Source organism: Nelusetta ayraudi, unplaced genomic scaffold (assembly GCF_046127955.1).
Source record: "Nelusetta ayraudi isolate G7.1 ecotype Tasmania unplaced genomic scaffold, CSIRO-AGI_Nayr_v1 ptg000029l, whole genome shotgun sequence".
Classification (NCBI taxonomy): Eukaryota; Metazoa; Chordata; class Actinopteri; order Tetraodontiformes; family Monacanthidae; genus Nelusetta; species Nelusetta ayraudi.
Genome location: NW_027466079.1, coordinates 1,513,393 through 1,530,000, shown reverse-complemented (window position 1 = coordinate 1,530,000; position 16,608 = coordinate 1,513,393). Strand labels below are relative to the sequence as shown.

Here is a 16,608-nt window from a genome sequence, read left to right as displayed (position 1 = left end):
AAAAAAGAACAGATGTCCTCTGTAATAAGATACTATTACAGTGGGTGAGGATGTGAGAGCTTCCTTGCCTTTGAGGCAGCACAGCGCCTGGATGCTGCAGCACTTTCACAGACAATAATTCAGATTTTGCAGAAGCACAGTCTTGACAAAAACCACCTTGGAGGGCAAAGTACATGACGGAGCCTCAGTCATGAGCGGAAAAAACGCAGGTGTGCAAGCTCGTATGAAATCAGAGGCCCCATTAGCTTTTAATGTGCACTGCAATGCACATTGTTTAAATTTAGTATTAGTGGATGGTGTGAAATGCATCCCTGTAGGCTGATTGCTTCTTTTCTCTTTTGCAGAATCTGTGTGTCTTTGTGTCAGGGTCCTATGTCCACCAAAGATGGCTTGAGGTAAAGAGGGAGATGTTCCAGGGGGCCCCAAGAGAGTTACAAAGACTTATAGAGACCAGGGTTTTTCCGGACTGCAAGATGATTTGGCAAAGTATAAAAACTGCAATTTTTCAATGAAAGAATCTGCTGTTCTAAACGTGTCCACTTGATGTCGCAATATCGTTTCTCCTTCACAAACAAACATAATGGGGCTGAGCAAGTACATCCACTCACGTCTCCTATTGGCTACCCTCATTGCCCCAAAATGCCCAGAGTTGATACAGAGCAGTGTTGCCAACTTGCCGACTTTCTCATTCAATCTGGTGACTTTCCAACTCCCCATGGCGAGTGACAAATCTGTTGACTTTTCCTCGTGTTATTGGAGACTTTCCTGGTGTTTTGGAGACAGACATGAAAGCACGTATTGTTCCTCAGCTGTTGTTGTCAGCGAGCAGCGGGTGCTGCCACGAGCTCCTCCCTGCCCCAATGTAGTCACGAGTTGCGAGTCAAGCCGTGCGTTACGCGGCAGTCTTGGGCAATCACTGCGTTTTACTCACACAGCCTCAGTCACTTGCTCACCCTTAATTCCAACAGGAACTTATAGTCCAACAACAATCATCTCAAATAAGGTGGCTAAAACTAAGAGCTAAAGATATGCGACACTCAAAAGCAGCTGTGAGGCTCCAACGAGCCAAACCTCTTCACTAATCTACCATACTGTGCTTTGAAACACAACTCAACCATTTTTAGACACAATTCCAGGAAATGTCAATCATATAAAACAATACTATGTTCATGAAAATAATATTGGATAGATTATAGTCAATATATTTAATATAATTAAAAAATATATTTATATAAAAAAATTTACCGAAAACATATTTAAGGTGTTTTTAACTCTATCCCAATGTTTTCCTCCCATACAGCATCCATTGTGATCAAGTGCAAATGGTCAATTATGCAAATTAGAGTACACAATTTTACACACTACACCTTTGAAGTTTGACAGCCAACCACAAAGACTTGAAAACTTTTGTTACCTCTGTGAGAAGTTGGTGGAGGAAAAGTCCCGAAACAACACAGAATCAATGCATTTCAATGACATTGCTGATGCTTCCTACTTTTGCCACAACGTTGTCAAGGGAAACCCCTGAGTGCTCGATATACAGCAGATATACAGTGCATACACTATATATCAATCTATCTATCTCACCTTTTTTCCCTGTTAATAGGGTGTTTACTACTGTGGTGCCTTAAAAACAAGGTGTGTGGGTTTGTCATGAGCTCTAAATTATGATTCTTTGTGAACTTTTAATGTTTCCCCACTTCTTTTTCCTTAAATTGGTGTGTGGTGCATAAAAACGGGTGATGTGCCGCATGGAGATTGTGCAGGCCAGTATATTAATGAGGGTACATGTCCTTAACCAACTCACCGATCACTAACTTTACCCAAAGTCAACTTTGAGCCCAAGTGTGTGCGACTGGGTTACCTCTGACATCTGTTGAGCCGTGTTGCCTCGGGCCCCCAGCAGCACCATCGCCAGGGCCGATGAGATGCTGAAGGGGGAGAAGAAGACATTCTTGGTCTTGTCCTCGTCACTCAGCTTTCTCAACAAGTCCAGAGCGAAGGCTGTGTTGGCCTTGGAAAGAGGGAACGGTGTTGCCATTGTGTCTATGAATAAAGAAATAAGGGCAGAGGATTGAAATGCACTCCACGGACAAAAGTAGAATAAAATAGAATAGAATAGAATAGAATAGAAAGCCTTTATTAATCCTACATCAGGGAAATTTGCATCATTACAGCAATAAAAAGTAGTGCAAAGAGAAGTAAAAATATTGATTAAAAAGAAGTGCAAATAAAGATGGAATAAAAAGGAGAAGATATTACAACATATATACAAGATATTAACATGTTAGATGATAAATAAGTGTTTTATAGCACATTTATGAAATGTAACTTGGTCAACACCATGATGAATTTGCACAACATATATGCTCACAACAAAAATAAAACAACTCTGTAAACAAAAAAAGGAAGTAGGTTGCCAGCAGCCGAGACTTATTTTTGCCCAATCTGTTGAGTCCACAATAGTATCCAGAATATTAGTAATACAGAGACAAGAAGAAAAAGACAAACAACAAAACAAAATATGCTTTGTATTATTCCTCTTAATTGATTCACAAGTCAATTGCTTATCCTTATAATCATGAAATATTTTGACCTTTAATATTCAAAAAAAATAATAATAATTTCAACACATTTTCAAATCATCACTGAGCCCATTCCAAAATGTAACTCCCATAAAAGATACACATCTATGTTTAACATGGGTCACATTGGTCCAGAGGGCAGATGACAACCCTCTGGAGTCTGGATCTGCTCTAAGTTTCTTCCCACAGGGGAGTTTTTCCTGGCCTCTGACGCACTTGCTTGCTCTGGGGGCCCAGTTGGTTCCCTTTTCTCTGATTGTACAAAGCACTTTGAGACGTCTTTGGATGTGATTAAGCACTGAACAAATATAAGTTGATTGGTTCTCACATGACACAATTAAAGACACTCAACCCTCTTAACCCGCCACAAAGCAAATTGAAATGATTAATGACGCTACTAGGACAAAAGGAAACACTGACCAATATCTATCTTTACACTCATGCACATCTCTCACACTCTGGAATGGAATGTCTTGGTCTCAGTCTTAATCTTGTTTGTCCACGTTTAAACAACTAATACCTAAATCAGTGTCAATTGTTTAACTGTCGCCAAATCCTTTCTGGTTCCACCAGTGATTGGCCTTGATATTAGCCAAACGGCCGAGAAGCAATACCACGTCACTGGCGAGCACAGGGAGTCATTCCGCTCACAGCCACCCTCGCTCACGGCGCATCGCAGCAGCATTTACTTGGCCTCAACAACAACAAGGTGCTAAAAGTGTGGATGAACCTTCCATGGACAGTGAGCAGCAGAAGTTGGCCAACCTAATGCAAGTGGATGCAGCTTAAAGTTAGTTCTGGCCACGTGACCACGTCCTGACCGATCCACAATGGCTTCCAACACCAAGTTTCCGTTCAAACTTCCTGCTACGTCTGGCAAGGAAATTGTCAGTCCGTGCAATCTTAACCCGCCACAAAACAAATTCAAATGATTAATGACGCTACTAGGACCAAAGGAAGCACTGACCAATATCTATCTTGACACTCATGCACATCTCTCACACTCTGCAATGGAATGTCTTGGTCTCAGTCTTAATCTTGTTTGTCCATGTTTCAACAACTAATACCTAAATCAGTGTCAATTGTTTAACTGTCACCAAATCTTTTCTGGTTCCACCAGTGATTGGACACTGAAACTCAGGGAACAGAGAATGGGGAGAGAAAGTGGACACAAACGCAAGAGCTTTGTGTACAATCGAAACGGAGCCACGGAAACTTGGCCAGCAGCCTGATGAACGCAGCCAAGTGAGAAGCTGAACTTGAGTCAGAAAGCCTCTCAAGACAACATGTCATGATTCAAGAAGCCATCTGATCACGGGCATTGCGCACGCTGGACAGACAGCATTTCTTACTGGCGTACGAGAGAACGTACTCTTGCTTTTCAACATCTGATCAGGGGAGAGCGCGAACGCAGTCCCCCACTACCAGAAATTACGCAGTTGAGATTCCCACATTTGGGGAATTCGCAGGGGTCAGCACAACCGGAGTGCAATGGTCGCACCTCGCCCTGGGTGAACCACCTTCTTGATCATGGTGTCTCCCCTGCCAGGTAAGTATGAGTTGTCCATGGCTGACATGACCACGTCTTCCACAGTCATTCCGCGCTGGCTCACGGTGCTCGCCACGTGTTCACAGCCAAAGGCATGTCAGAAAGAAAAGCAATAGTTGATATTTGGTTGAATGAGAAAGAAATCTGTCCCAACCTCATGTCTCCCAAATAACAGATTTGTACGTGAGCAATCCTCTTTCCACAGTTCACTGCTGCATGACCACAACAAAAGGGAATTCGGAAAACCACTCATTTCATCCCATTTACCTCCAAAAGAATCAACAACTAAACCACCAGAGAAAATGTGGCAAAAAGAGCTCCATTTGAAATCTGTGATGTGCGATTCCAGTGGGAAATTCAGAGAAAAGAAGAACATTCTGAATCGTCAAGGGGAAAAACAAAACAAATGACCACTCAACTAATTCATCGAGGAGTAGAAAACAGACTGCTTGATGCCGGACCAACAGCTGACAGGTCGCAGTGCAACGCCCTCTGCTGTTTACTACGGAGATGTGCTCTAAGTCAGAGGACTGCAGGGGACGTGAAATCATACTCTACCCATTGTGGGAATTACGCACGGAAAGGCAACCCCGCATGTGCTATTGCAGAAGCGCTCCAAACCACCGATCAAATCTGACCTCGACCCCATCTAGTTGAGCTTGATTTTAGACAACATAAGGAGGAGTGTACCGTTCCTGGAGATACTGCCATACCGGGTCGATGCGTGGAGTGGACGGAGCAAGCCCCTATTCCATCTCCCTGGTCCAAAAATCAATTTAATATATGGTGCCCGGGTAGGGGACGTATCAGATATTAAACTGATAAGAACAGATACTACACTTGATCTTAGCCAAAAGGCCGAGAAGCGATACCACGTCACTGGCGAGCACAGGGAGTCATTCCGCTCACAGCCACCCTCGCTCACGGCGCATCGCGGCAGCATTTACTTGGCCTCAACAACAACAAGGTGCTAAAAGTGTGGATGAACCTTCCATGGACAGTGAGCAGCAGAAGTTGGCCAACCTAATGCAAGTGGATGCAGCTTAAAGTTAGTTCTGGCCACGTGACCACGTCCTGACCGATCCACAATGGCTTCCAACACCAAGTTTCCGTTCAAACTTCCTGCTACGTCTGGCAAGGAAATTGTCAGTCCGTGCAATCTTAACCCGCCACAAAACAAATTCAAATGATTAATGACGCTACTAGGACCAAAGGAAACACTGACCAATATCTATCTTGACACTCATGCACATCTCTCACACTCTGCAGTGGAATGTCTTGGTCTCAGTCTTAATCTTGTTTGCCCATGTTTCAACAACTAATACCTAAATCAGTGTCAATTGTTTAACTGTCACCAAATCTTTTCTGGTTCCACCAGTGATTGGACACTGAAACTCAGGGAACAGAGAATGGGGAGAGAAAGTGGACACAAACGCAAGAGCTTTGTGTACAATCGAAACGGAGCCACGGAAACTTGGCCAGCAGCCTGATGAACGCAGCCAAGTAAGTAGCTGAACTTGAGTCAGAAAGCCTCTCAAGACAACATGTCATGATTCAAGAAGCCATCTGATCACGGGCATTGCGCACGCTGGACAGACAGCATTTCTTACTGGCGTACGAGAGAACGTACTCTTGCTTTTCAACATCTGATCAGGGGAGAGCGCGAATGCAGTCCCCCACTGCCAGAAATTATGCAGTCGAGATTCCCACATTTGGGGAATTCGCAGGGGTCAGCACAACCGGAGTGCAATGGTCGCGCCTCGCCCTGGGTGAACCACCTTCTTGATCATGGTGTCTCCCCTGCCAGGTAAGTATGAGTTGTCCATGGCTGACATGACCACGTCTTCCACAGTCATTCCGCGCTGGCTCACGGTGCTCGCCACGTGTTCACAGCCAAAGGCATGTCAGAAAGAAAAGCAATAGTTGATATTTGGTTGAATGAGAAAGAAATCTGTCCCAACCTCATGTCTCCCAAATAACAGATTTGTACGTGAGCAATCCTCTTTCCACAGTTCACTGCTGCATGACCACAACAAAAGGGAATTCGGAAAACCACTCATTTCATCCCATTTACCTCCAAAAGAATCAACAACTAAACCACCAGAGAAAATGTGGCAAAAAGAGCTCCATTTGAAATCTGTGATGTGCGATTCCAGTGGGAAATTCAGAGAAAAGAAGAACATTCTGAATCGTCAAGGGGAAAAACAAAACAAATGACCACTCAACTAATTCATCGAGGAGTAGAAAACAGACTGCTTGATGCCGGACCAACAGCTGACAGGTCGCAGTGCAACGCCCTCTGCTGTTTACTACGGAGATGTGCTCTAAGTCAGAGGACTGCAGGGGACGTGAAATCATACTCTACCCATTGTGGGAATTACGCACGGAAAGGCAACCCCGCATGTGCTATTGCAGAAGCGCTCCAAACCACCGATCAAATCTGACCTCGACCCCATCTAGTTGAGCTTGATTTTAGACAACATAAGGAGGAGTGTACCGTTCCTGGAGATACTGCCATACCGGGTCGATGCGTGGAGTGGACGGAGCAAGCCCCTATTCCATCTCCCTGGTCCAAAAATCAATTTAATATATGGTGCCCGGGTAGGGGACGTATCAGATATTAAACTGATAAGAACAGATACTACACTTGATCTTAGCCAAAAGGCCGAGAAGCGATACCACGTCACTGGCGAGCACAGGGAGTCATTCCGCTCACAGCCACCCTCGCTCACGGCGCATCGCGGCAGCATTTACTTGGCCTCAACAACAACAAGGTGCTAAAAGTGTGGATGAACCTTCCATGGACAGTGAGCAGCAGAAGTTGGCCAACCTAATGCAAGTGGATGCAGCTTAAAGTTAGTTCTGGCCACGTGACCACGTCCTGACCGATCCACAATGGCTTCCAACACCAAGTTTCCGTTCAAACTTCCTGCTACGTCTGGCAAGGAAATTGTCAGTCCGTGCAATCTTAACCCGCCACAAAACAAATTCAAATGATTAATGACGCTACTAGGACCAAAGGAAACACTGACCAATATCTATCTTGACACTCATGCACATCTCTCACACTCTGCAGTGGAATGTCTTGGTCTCAGTCTTAATCTTGTTTGCCCATGTTTCAACAACTAATACCTAAATCAGTGTCAATTGTTTAACTGTCACGAAATCTTTTCTGGTTCCACCAGTGATTGGACACTGAAACTCAGGGAACAGAGAATGGGGAGAGAAAGTGGACACAAACGCAAGAGCTTTGTGTACAATCGAAACGGAGCCACGGAAACTTGGCCAGCAGCCTGATGAACGCAGCCAAGTAAGTAGCTGAACTTGAGTCAGAAAGCCTCTCAAGACAACATGTCATGATTCAAGAAGCCATCTGATCACGGGCATTGCGCACGCTGGACAGACAGCATTTCTTACTGGCGTACGAGAGAACGTACTCTTGCTTTTCAACATCTGATCAGGGGAGAGCGCGAATGCAGTCCCCCACTGCCAGAAATTATGCAGTCGAGATTCCCACATTTGGGGAATTCGCAGGGGTCAGCACAACCGGAGTACAATGGTCGCGCCTCGCCCTGGGTGAACCACCTTCTTGATCATGGTGTCTCCCCTGCCAGGTAAGTATGAGTTGTCCATGGCTGACATGACCACGTCTTCCACAGTCATTCCGCGCTGGCTCACGGTGCTCGCCACGTGTTCACAGCCAAAGGCATGTCAGAAAGAAAAGCAATAGTTGATATTTGGTTGAATGAGAAAGAAATCTGTCCCAACCTCATGTCTCCCAAATAACAGATTTGTACGTGAGCAATCCTCTTTCCACAGTTCACTGCTGCATGACCACAACAAAAGGGAATTCGGAAAACCACTCATTTCATCCCATTTACCTCCAAAAGAATCAACAACTAAACCACCAGAGAAAATGTGGCAAAAAGAGCTCCATTTGAAATCTGTGATTTGCGATTCCAGTGGGAAATTCAGAGAAAAGAAGAACATTCTGAATCGTCAAGGGGAAAAACAAAACAAATGACCACTCAACTAATTCATCGAGGAGTAGAAAACAGACTGCTTGATGCCGGACCAACAGCTGACAGGTCGCAGTGCAACGCCCTCTGCTGTTTCTACGGAGATGTGCTCTAAGTCAGAGGACTGCAGGGGACGTGAAATCATACTCTACCCATTGTGGGAATTACGCACGGAAAGGCAACCCCGCATGTGCTATTGCAGAAGCGCTCCAAACCACCGATCAAATCTGACCTCGACCCCATCTAGTTGAGCTTGATTTTAGACAACATAAGGAGGAGTGTACCGTTCCTGGAGATACTGCCATACCGGGTCGATGCGTGGAGTGGACGGAGCAAGCCCCTATTCCATCTGCCTGGTCCAAAAATCAATTTAATATATGGTGCCCGGGTAGGGGACGTATCAGATATTAAACTGATAAGAACAGATACTACACTTGATCTTAGCCAAAAGGCCGAGAAGCGATACCACGTCACTGGCGAGCACAGGGAGTCATTCCGCTCACAGCCACCCTCGCTCACGGTGCATCGCGGCAGCATTTACTTGGCCTCAACAACAACAAGGTGCTAAAAGTGTGGATGAACCTTCCATGGACAGTGAGCAGCAGAAGTTGGCCAACCTAATGCAAGTGGATGCAGCTTAAAGTTAGTTCTGGCCACGTGACCACGTCCTTACCGATCCACAATGGCTTCCAACACCAAGTTTCCGTTCAAACTTCCTGCTACGTCTGGCAAGGAAATTGTCAGTCCGTGCAATCTTAACCCGCCACAAAACAAATTCAAATGATTAATGACGCTACTAGGACCAAAGGAAACAATGACCAATATCTATCTTGACACTCATGCACATCTCTCACACTCTGCAATGGAATGTCTTGGTCTCAGTCTTAATCTTGTTTGCCCATGTTTCAACAACTAATACCTAAATCAGTGTCAATTGTTTAACTGTCACCAAATCTTTTCTGGTTCCACCAGTGAATGGACACTGAAACTCAGGGAACAGAGAATGGGGAGAGAAAGTGGACACAAACGCAAGAGCTTTGTGTACAATCGAAACGGAGCCACGGAAACTTGGCCAGCAGCCTGATGAACGCAGCCAAGTGAGAAGCTGAACTTGAGTCAGAAAGCCTCTCAAGACAACATGTCATGATTCAAGAAGCCATCTGATCACGGGCATTGCGCACGCTGGACAGACAGCATTTCTTACTGGCGTACGAGAGAACGTACTCTTGCTTTTCAACATCTGATCAGGGGAGAGCGCGAACGCAGTCCCCCACTACCAGAAATTACGCAGTTGAGATTCCCACATTTGGGGAATTCGCAGGGGTCAGCACAACCGGAGTGCAATGGTCGCACCTCGCCCTGGGTGAACCACCTTCTTGATCATGGTGTCTCCCCTGCCAGGTAAGTATGAGTTGTCCATGGCTGACATGACCACGTCTTCCACAGTCATTCCGCGCTGGCTCACGGTGCTCGCCACGTGTTCACAGCCAAAGGCATGTCAGAAAGAAAAGCAATAGTTGATATTTGGTTGAATGAGAAAGAAATCTGTCCCAACCTCATGTCTCCCAAATAACAGATTTGTACGTGAGCAATCCTCTTTCCACAGTTCACTGCTGCATGACCACAACAAAAGGGAATTCGGAAAACCACTCATTTCATCCCATTTACCTCCAAAAGAATCAACAACTAAACCACCAGAGAAAATGTGGCAAAAAGAGCTCCATTTGAAATCTGTGATGTGCGATTCCAGTGGGAAATTCAGAGAAAAGAAGAACATTCTGAATCGTCAAGGGGAAAAACAAAACAAATGACCACTCAACTAATTCATCGAGGAGTAGAAAACGCAACGCTAAAGCACTGGCTGCAATGCATACAGCGGGACGGCACCAAAGAAAAGGCAGCAGACTGCTTGATGCCGGACCAACAGCTGACAAGTCGCAGTGCAACGCCCTCTGCTGTTTACTACGAAGATGTGCTCTAAGTCAGAGGACTGCAGGGGACGTGAAATCATACTCTACCCATTGTGGGAATTACGCACGGAAAAGCAACCCCGCATGTGCTATTGCAGAAGCGCTCCAAACCACCGATCAAATCTGACCTCGACCCCATCTAGTTGAGCTTGATTTTAGACAACGTAAGGAGGAGTGTACCGTTCCTGGAGATACTGCCATACCGGGTCGATGCGTGGAGTGGACGGAGCAAGCCCCTAGTCCATCTCCCTGGTCCAAAAATCAATTTAATATATGGTGCCCGGGTAGGGGACGTATCAGATATTAAACTGATAAGACCAGATACTACACTTGATCTTAGCCAAAAGGCCTAGAAGCGATACCACGTCACTGGTGAGCACAGGGAGTCATTCCGCTCACAGCCACCCTCGCTCACGGCGCATCGCGGCAGCATTTACTTGGCCTCAACAACAACAAGGTGCTAAAAGTGTGGATGAACCTTCCATGGACAGTGAGCAGCAGAAGTTGGCCAACCTAATGCAAGTGGATGCAGCTTAAAGTTAGTTCTGGCCACGTGACCACGTCCTGACCGATCCACAATGGCTTCCAACACCAAGTTTCCGTTCAAACTTCCTGCTACGTCTGGCAAGGAAATTGTCAGTCCGTGCAATCTTAACCCGCCACAAAACAAATTCAAATGATTAATGACGCTACTAGGACCAAAGGAAACACTGACCAATATCTATCTTGACACTCATGCACATCTCTCACACTCTGCAATGGAATGTCTTGGGCTCAGTCTTAATCTTGTTTGCCCATGTTTCAACAACTAATACCTAAATCAGTTTCAATTGTTTAACTGTCACCAAATCTTTTCTGGTTCCACCAGTGATTGGACACTGAAACTCAGGGAACAGAGAATGGGGAGAGAAAGTGGACACAAACGCAAGAGCTTTGTGTACAATCGAAACGGAGCCACGGAAACTTGGCCAGCAGCCTGATGAACGCAGCCAAGTGAGAAGCTGAACTTGAGTCAGAAAGCCTCTCAAGACAACATGTCATGATTCAAGAAGCCATCTGATCACGGGCATTGCGCACGCTGGACAGACAGCATTTCTTACTGGCGTACGAGAGAACGTACTCTTGCTTTTCAACATCTGATCAGGGGAGAGCGCGAACGCAGTCCCCCACTACCAGAAATTATGCAGTCGAGATTCCCACATTTGGGGAATTCGCAGGGGTCAGCACAACCGGAGTGCAATGGTCACGCCTCGCCCTGGGTGAACCACCTTCTTGATCATGGTGTCTCCCCTGCCAGGTAAGTATGAGTTGTCCATGGCTGACATGACCACGTCTTCCACAGTCATTCCGCGCTGGCTCACGGTGCCTCGCCACGTGTTCACAGCCAAAGGCATGTCAGAAAGAAAAGCAATAGTTGATATTTGGTTGAATGAGAAAGAAATCTGTCCCAACCTCATGTCTCCCAAATAACAGATTTGTACGTGAGCAATCCTCTTTCCACAGTTCACTGCTGCATGACCACAACAAAAGGGAATTCGGAAAACCACTCATTTCATCCCATTTACCTCCAAAAGAATCAACAACTAAACCACCAGAGAAAATGTGGCAAAAAGAGCTCCATTTGAAATCTGTGATGTGCGATTCCAGTGGGAAATTCAGAGAAAAGAAGAACATTCTGAATCGTCAAGGGGAAAAACAAAACAAATGACCACTCAACTAATTCATCGAGGAGTAGAAAACGCAACGCTAAAGCACTAGCTGCAATGCATACAGCGGGACGGCACCAAAGAAAAGGCAGCAGACTGAATGCAGCCAAGTAAGAAGCTGAACTTGAGTCAGAAAGCCTCTCAAGACAACATGTCATGATTCAAGAAGCCATCTGATCACGGGCATTGCGCACGCTGGACAGACAGCATTTCTTACTGGCGTACGAGAGAACGTACTCTTGCTTTTCAACATCTTAAACCACTCATTTCATCCCATTTACCTCCAAAAGAATCAACAACTAAACCACCAGAGAAAATGTGGCAAAAAGAGCTCCATTTGAAATCTGTGATGTGCGATTCCAGTGGGAAATTCAGAGAAAAGAAGAACATTCTGAATCGTCAAGGGGAAAAACAAAACAAATGACCACTCAACTAATTCATCGAGGAGTAGAAAACAGACTGCTTGATGCCGGACCAACAGCTGACAGGTCGCAGTGCAACGCCCTCTGCTGTTTACTACGGAGATGTGCTCTAAGTCAGAGGACTGCAGGGGACGTGAAATCATACTCTACCCATTGTGGGAATTACGCACGGAAAGGCAACCCCGCATGTGCTATTGCAGAAGCGCTCCAAACCACCGATCAAATCTGACCTCGACCCCATCTAGTTGAGCTTGATTTTAGACAACATAAGGAGGAGTGTACCGTTCCTGGAGATACTGCCATACCGGGTCGATGCGTGGAGTGGACGGAGCAAGCCCCTAGTCCATCTCCCTGGTCCAAAAATCAATTTAATATATGGTGCCCGGGTAGGGGACGTATCAGATATTAAACTGATAAGACCAGATACTACACTTGATCTTAGCCAAAAGGCCGAGAAGCGATACCACGTCACTGGTGAGCACAGGGAGTCATTCCGCTCACAGCCACCCTCGCTCACGGCGCATCGCGGCAGCATTTACTTGGCCTCAACAACAACAAGGTGCTAAAAGTGTGGATGAACCTTCCATGGACAGTGAGCAGCAGAAGTTGGCCAACCTAATGCAAGTGGATGCAGCTTAAAGTTAGTTCTGGCCACGTGACCACGTCCTGACCGATCCACAATGGCTTCCAACACCAAGTTTCCGTTCAAACTTCCTGCTACGTCTGGCAAGGAAATTGTCAGTCCGTGCAATCTTAACCCGCCACAAAACAAATTCAAATGATTAATGACGCTACTAGGACCAAAGGAAACAATGACCAATATCTATCTTGACACTCATGCACATCTCTCACACTCTGCAATGGAATGTCTTGGTCTCAGTCTTAATCTTGTTTGCCCATGTTTCAACAACTAATACCTAAATCAGTGTCAATTGTTTAACTGTCACCAAATCTTTTCTGGTTCCACCAGTGATTGGACACTGAAACTCAGGGAACAGAGAATGGGGAGAGAAAGTGGACACAAACGCAAGAGCTTTGTGTACAATCGAAACGGAGCCACGGAAACTTGGCCAGCAGCCTGATGAACGCAGCCAAGTGAGAAGCTGAACTTGAGTCAGAAAGCCTCTCAAGACAACATGTCATGATTCAAGAAGCCATCTGATCACGGGCATTGCGCACGCTGGACAGACAGCATTTCTTACTGGCGTACGAGAGAACGTACTCTTGCTTTTCAACATCTGATCAGGGGAGAGCGCGAACGCAGTCCCCCACTGCCAGAAATTATGCAGTCGAGATTCCCACATTTGGGGAATTCGCAGGGGTCAGCACAACCGGAGTGCAATGGTCGCGCCTCGCCCTGGGTGAACCACCTTCTTGATCATGGTGTCTCCCCTGCCAGGTAAGTATGAGTTGTCCATGGCTGACATGACCACGTCTTCCACAGTCATTCCGCGCTGGCTCACGGTGCTCGCCACGTGTTCACAGCCAAAGGCATGTCAGAAAGAAAAGCAATAGTTGATATTTGGTTGAATGAGAAAGAAATCTGTCCCAACCTCATGTCTCCCAAATAACAGATTTGTACGTGAGCAATCCTCTTTCCACAGTTCACTGCTGCATGACCACAACAAAAGGGAATTCGGAAAACCACTCATTTCATCCCATTTACCTCCAAAAGAATCAACAACTAAACCACCAGAGAAAATGTGGCAAAAAGAGCTCCATTTGAAATCTGTGATGTGCGATTCCAGTGGGAAATTCAGAGAAAAGAAGAACATTCTGAATCGTCAAGGGGAAAAACAAAACAAATGACAACTCAACTAATTCATCGAGGAGTAGAAAACGCAACGCTAAAGCACTAGCTGCAATGCATACAGCGGGACGGCACCAAAGAAAAGGCAGCAGACTGAATGCAGCCAAGTAAGAAGCTGAACTTGAGTCAGAAAGCCTCTCAAGACAACATGTCATGATTCAAGAAGCCATCTGATCACGGGCATTGCGCACGCTGGACAGACAGCATTTCTTACTGGCGTACGAGAGAACGTACTCTTGCTTTTCAACATCTTAAACCACTCATTTCATCCCATTTACCTCCAAAAGAATCAACAACTAAACCACCAGAGAAAATGTGGCAAAAAGAGCTCCATTTGAAATCTGTGATGTGCGATTCCAGTGGGAAATTCAGAGAAAAGAAGAACATTCTGAATCGTCAAGGGGAAAAACAAAACAAATGACCACTCAACTAATTCATCGAGGAGTAGAAAACAGACTGCTTGATGCCGGACCAACAGCTGACAGGTCGCAGTGCAACGCCCTCTGCTGTTTCTACGGAGATGTGCTCTAAGTCAGAGGACTGCAGGGGACGTGAAATCATACTCTACCCATTGTGGGAATTACGCACGGAAAGGCAACCCCGCATGTGCTATTGCAGAAGCGCTCCAAACCACCGATCAAATCTGACCTCGACCCCATCTAGTTGAGCTTGATTTTAGACAACATAAGGAGGAGTGTACCGTTCCTGGAGATACTGCCATACCGGGTCGATGCGTGGAGTGGACGGAGCAAGCCCCTAGTCCATCTCCCTGGTCCAAAAATCAATTTAATATATGGTGCCCGGGTAGGGGACGTATCAGATATTAAACTGATAAGAACAGATACTACACTTGATCTTAGCCAAAAGGCCGAGAAGCGATACCACGTCACTGGTGAGCACAGGGAGTCATTCCGCTCACAGCCACCCTCGCTCACGGCGCATCGCGGCAGCATTTACTTGGCCTCAACAACAACAAGGTGCTAAAAGTGTGGATGAACCTTCCATGGACAGTGAGCAGCAGAAGTTGGCCAACCTAATGCAAGTGGATGCAGCTTAAAGTTAGTTCTGGCCACGTGACCACGTCCTGACCGATCCACAATGGCTTCCAACACCAAGTTTCCGTTCAAACTTCCTGCTACGTCTGGCAAGGAAATTGTCAGTCCGTGCAATCTTAACCCGCCACAAAACAAATTCAAATGATTAATGACGCTACTAGGACCAAAGGAAACACTGACCAATATCTATCTTGACACTCATGCACATCTCTCACACTCTGCAATGGAATGTCTTGGGCTCAGTCTTAATCTTGTTTGCCCATGTTTCAACAACTAATACCTAAATCAGTGTCAATTGTTTAACTGTCACCAAATCTTTTCTGGTTCCACCAGTGATTGGACACTGAAACTCAGGGAACAGAGAATGGGGAGAGAAAGTGGACACAAACGCAAGAGCTTTGTGTACAATCGAAACGGAGCCACGGAAACTTGGCCAGCAGCCTGATGAACGCAGCCAAGTGAGAAGCTGAACTTGAGTCAGAAAGCCTCTCAAGACAACATGTCATGATTCAAGAAGCCATCTGATCACGGGCATTGCGCACGCTGGACAGACAGCATTTCTTACTGGCGTACGAGAGAACGTACTCTTGCTTTTCAACATCTGATCAGGGGAGAGCGCGAACGCAGTCCCCCACTACCAGAAATTATGCAGTCGAGATTCCCACATTTGGGGAATTCGCAGGGGTCAGCACAACCGGAGTGCAATGGTCGCGCCTCGCCCTGGGTGAACCACCTTCTTGATCATGGTGTCTCCCCTGCCAGGTAAGTATGAGTTGTCCATGGCTGACATGACCACGTCTTCCACAGTCATTCCGCGCTGGCTCACGGTGCTCGCCACGTGTTCACAGCCAAAGGCATGTCAGAAAGAAAAGCAATAGTTGATATTTGGTTGAATGAGAAAGAAATCTGTCCCAACCTCATGTCTCCCAAATAACAGATTTGTACGTGAGCAATCCTCTTTCCACAGTTCACTGCTGCATGACCACAACAAAAGGGAATTCGGAAAACCACTCATTTCATCCCATTTACCTCCAAAAGAATCAACAACTAAACCACCAGAGAAAATGTGGCAAAAAGAGCTCCATTTGAAATCTGTGATGTGCGATTCCAGTGGGAAATTCAGAGAAAAGAAGAACATTCTGAATCGTCAAGGGGAAAAACAAAACAAATGACCACTCAACTAATTCATCGAGGAGTAGAAAACGCAACGCTAAAGCACTAGCTGCAATGCATACAGCGGGACGGCACCAAAGAAAAGGCAGCAGACTGCTTGATGCCGGACCAACAGCTGACAGGTCGCAGTGCAACGCCCTCTGCTGTTTACTATGGAGATGTGCTCTAAGTCAGAGGACTGCAGGGGACGTGAAATCATACTCTACCCATTGTGGGAATTACGCACGGAAAGGCAACCCCGCATGTGCTATTACAGAAGCGCTCCAAACCACCGATCAAATCTGACCTCGACCCCAGCTAGTTAAGCTTGATTTTAGAC

General features: G+C 46.1%; 13 non-coding genes and 1 pseudogene across 13 annotated transcripts; all 14 read right to left on the bottom strand.

Annotated features, from left to right (window-relative positions):
- The window catches only part of LOC142891221 (leukocyte elastase inhibitor-like), a 9,210-nt pseudogene extending 7,095 nt beyond the window's left edge, over nucleotides 1-2,115 (bottom strand).
- A 1,863-nt stretch (nucleotides 2,116-3,978) lies between these two features.
- LOC142891239 (U1 spliceosomal RNA) lies at nucleotides 3,979-4,142 on the bottom strand. Its single transcript, XR_012927223.1, has one exon. It is a non-coding gene; the product is annotated as a U1 spliceosomal RNA (small nuclear RNA).
- A 671-nt stretch (nucleotides 4,143-4,813) lies between these two features.
- LOC142891249 (U2 spliceosomal RNA) lies at nucleotides 4,814-5,004 on the bottom strand. Its single transcript, XR_012927232.1, has one exon. It is a non-coding gene; the product is annotated as a U2 spliceosomal RNA (small nuclear RNA).
- A 781-nt stretch (nucleotides 5,005-5,785) lies between these two features.
- On the bottom strand, nucleotides 5,786-5,949 carry LOC142891235 (U1 spliceosomal RNA). Its single transcript, XR_012927219.1, has one exon. It is a non-coding gene; the product is annotated as a U1 spliceosomal RNA (small nuclear RNA).
- Nucleotides 5,950-6,620: 671 nt separating this feature from the next.
- LOC142891248 (U2 spliceosomal RNA) lies at nucleotides 6,621-6,811 on the bottom strand. The gene has a single exon (XR_012927231.1). It is a non-coding gene; the product is annotated as a U2 spliceosomal RNA (small nuclear RNA).
- Nucleotides 6,812-7,592: 781 nt separating this feature from the next.
- LOC142891242 (U1 spliceosomal RNA) lies at nucleotides 7,593-7,756 on the bottom strand. Its single transcript, XR_012927225.1, has one exon. It is a non-coding gene; the product is annotated as a U1 spliceosomal RNA (small nuclear RNA).
- A 670-nt stretch (nucleotides 7,757-8,426) lies between these two features.
- LOC142891259 (U2 spliceosomal RNA) lies at nucleotides 8,427-8,617 on the bottom strand. The gene has a single exon (XR_012927242.1). It is a non-coding gene; the product is annotated as a U2 spliceosomal RNA (small nuclear RNA).
- A 781-nt stretch (nucleotides 8,618-9,398) lies between these two features.
- Nucleotides 9,399-9,562, bottom strand: LOC142891238 (U1 spliceosomal RNA). Its single transcript, XR_012927222.1, has one exon. It is a non-coding gene; the product is annotated as a U1 spliceosomal RNA (small nuclear RNA).
- Nucleotides 9,563-10,292: 730 nt separating this feature from the next.
- On the bottom strand, nucleotides 10,293-10,483 carry LOC142891265 (U2 spliceosomal RNA). The gene has a single exon (XR_012927248.1). It is a non-coding gene; the product is annotated as a U2 spliceosomal RNA (small nuclear RNA).
- Nucleotides 10,484-11,264: 781 nt separating this feature from the next.
- Nucleotides 11,265-11,428, bottom strand: LOC142891229 (U1 spliceosomal RNA). The gene has a single exon (XR_012927213.1). It is a non-coding gene; the product is annotated as a U1 spliceosomal RNA (small nuclear RNA).
- A 1,094-nt stretch (nucleotides 11,429-12,522) lies between these two features.
- LOC142891262 (U2 spliceosomal RNA) lies at nucleotides 12,523-12,713 on the bottom strand. The gene has a single exon (XR_012927245.1). It is a non-coding gene; the product is annotated as a U2 spliceosomal RNA (small nuclear RNA).
- Nucleotides 12,714-13,494: 781 nt separating this feature from the next.
- LOC142891227 (U1 spliceosomal RNA) lies at nucleotides 13,495-13,658 on the bottom strand. The gene has a single exon (XR_012927211.1). It is a non-coding gene; the product is annotated as a U1 spliceosomal RNA (small nuclear RNA).
- A 1,092-nt stretch (nucleotides 13,659-14,750) lies between these two features.
- LOC142891252 (U2 spliceosomal RNA) lies at nucleotides 14,751-14,941 on the bottom strand. The gene has a single exon (XR_012927235.1). It is a non-coding gene; the product is annotated as a U2 spliceosomal RNA (small nuclear RNA).
- A 781-nt stretch (nucleotides 14,942-15,722) lies between these two features.
- On the bottom strand, nucleotides 15,723-15,886 carry LOC142891226 (U1 spliceosomal RNA). The gene has a single exon (XR_012927210.1). It is a non-coding gene; the product is annotated as a U1 spliceosomal RNA (small nuclear RNA).
- Between the last annotated feature and the right edge of the window lie 722 nt (nucleotides 15,887-16,608).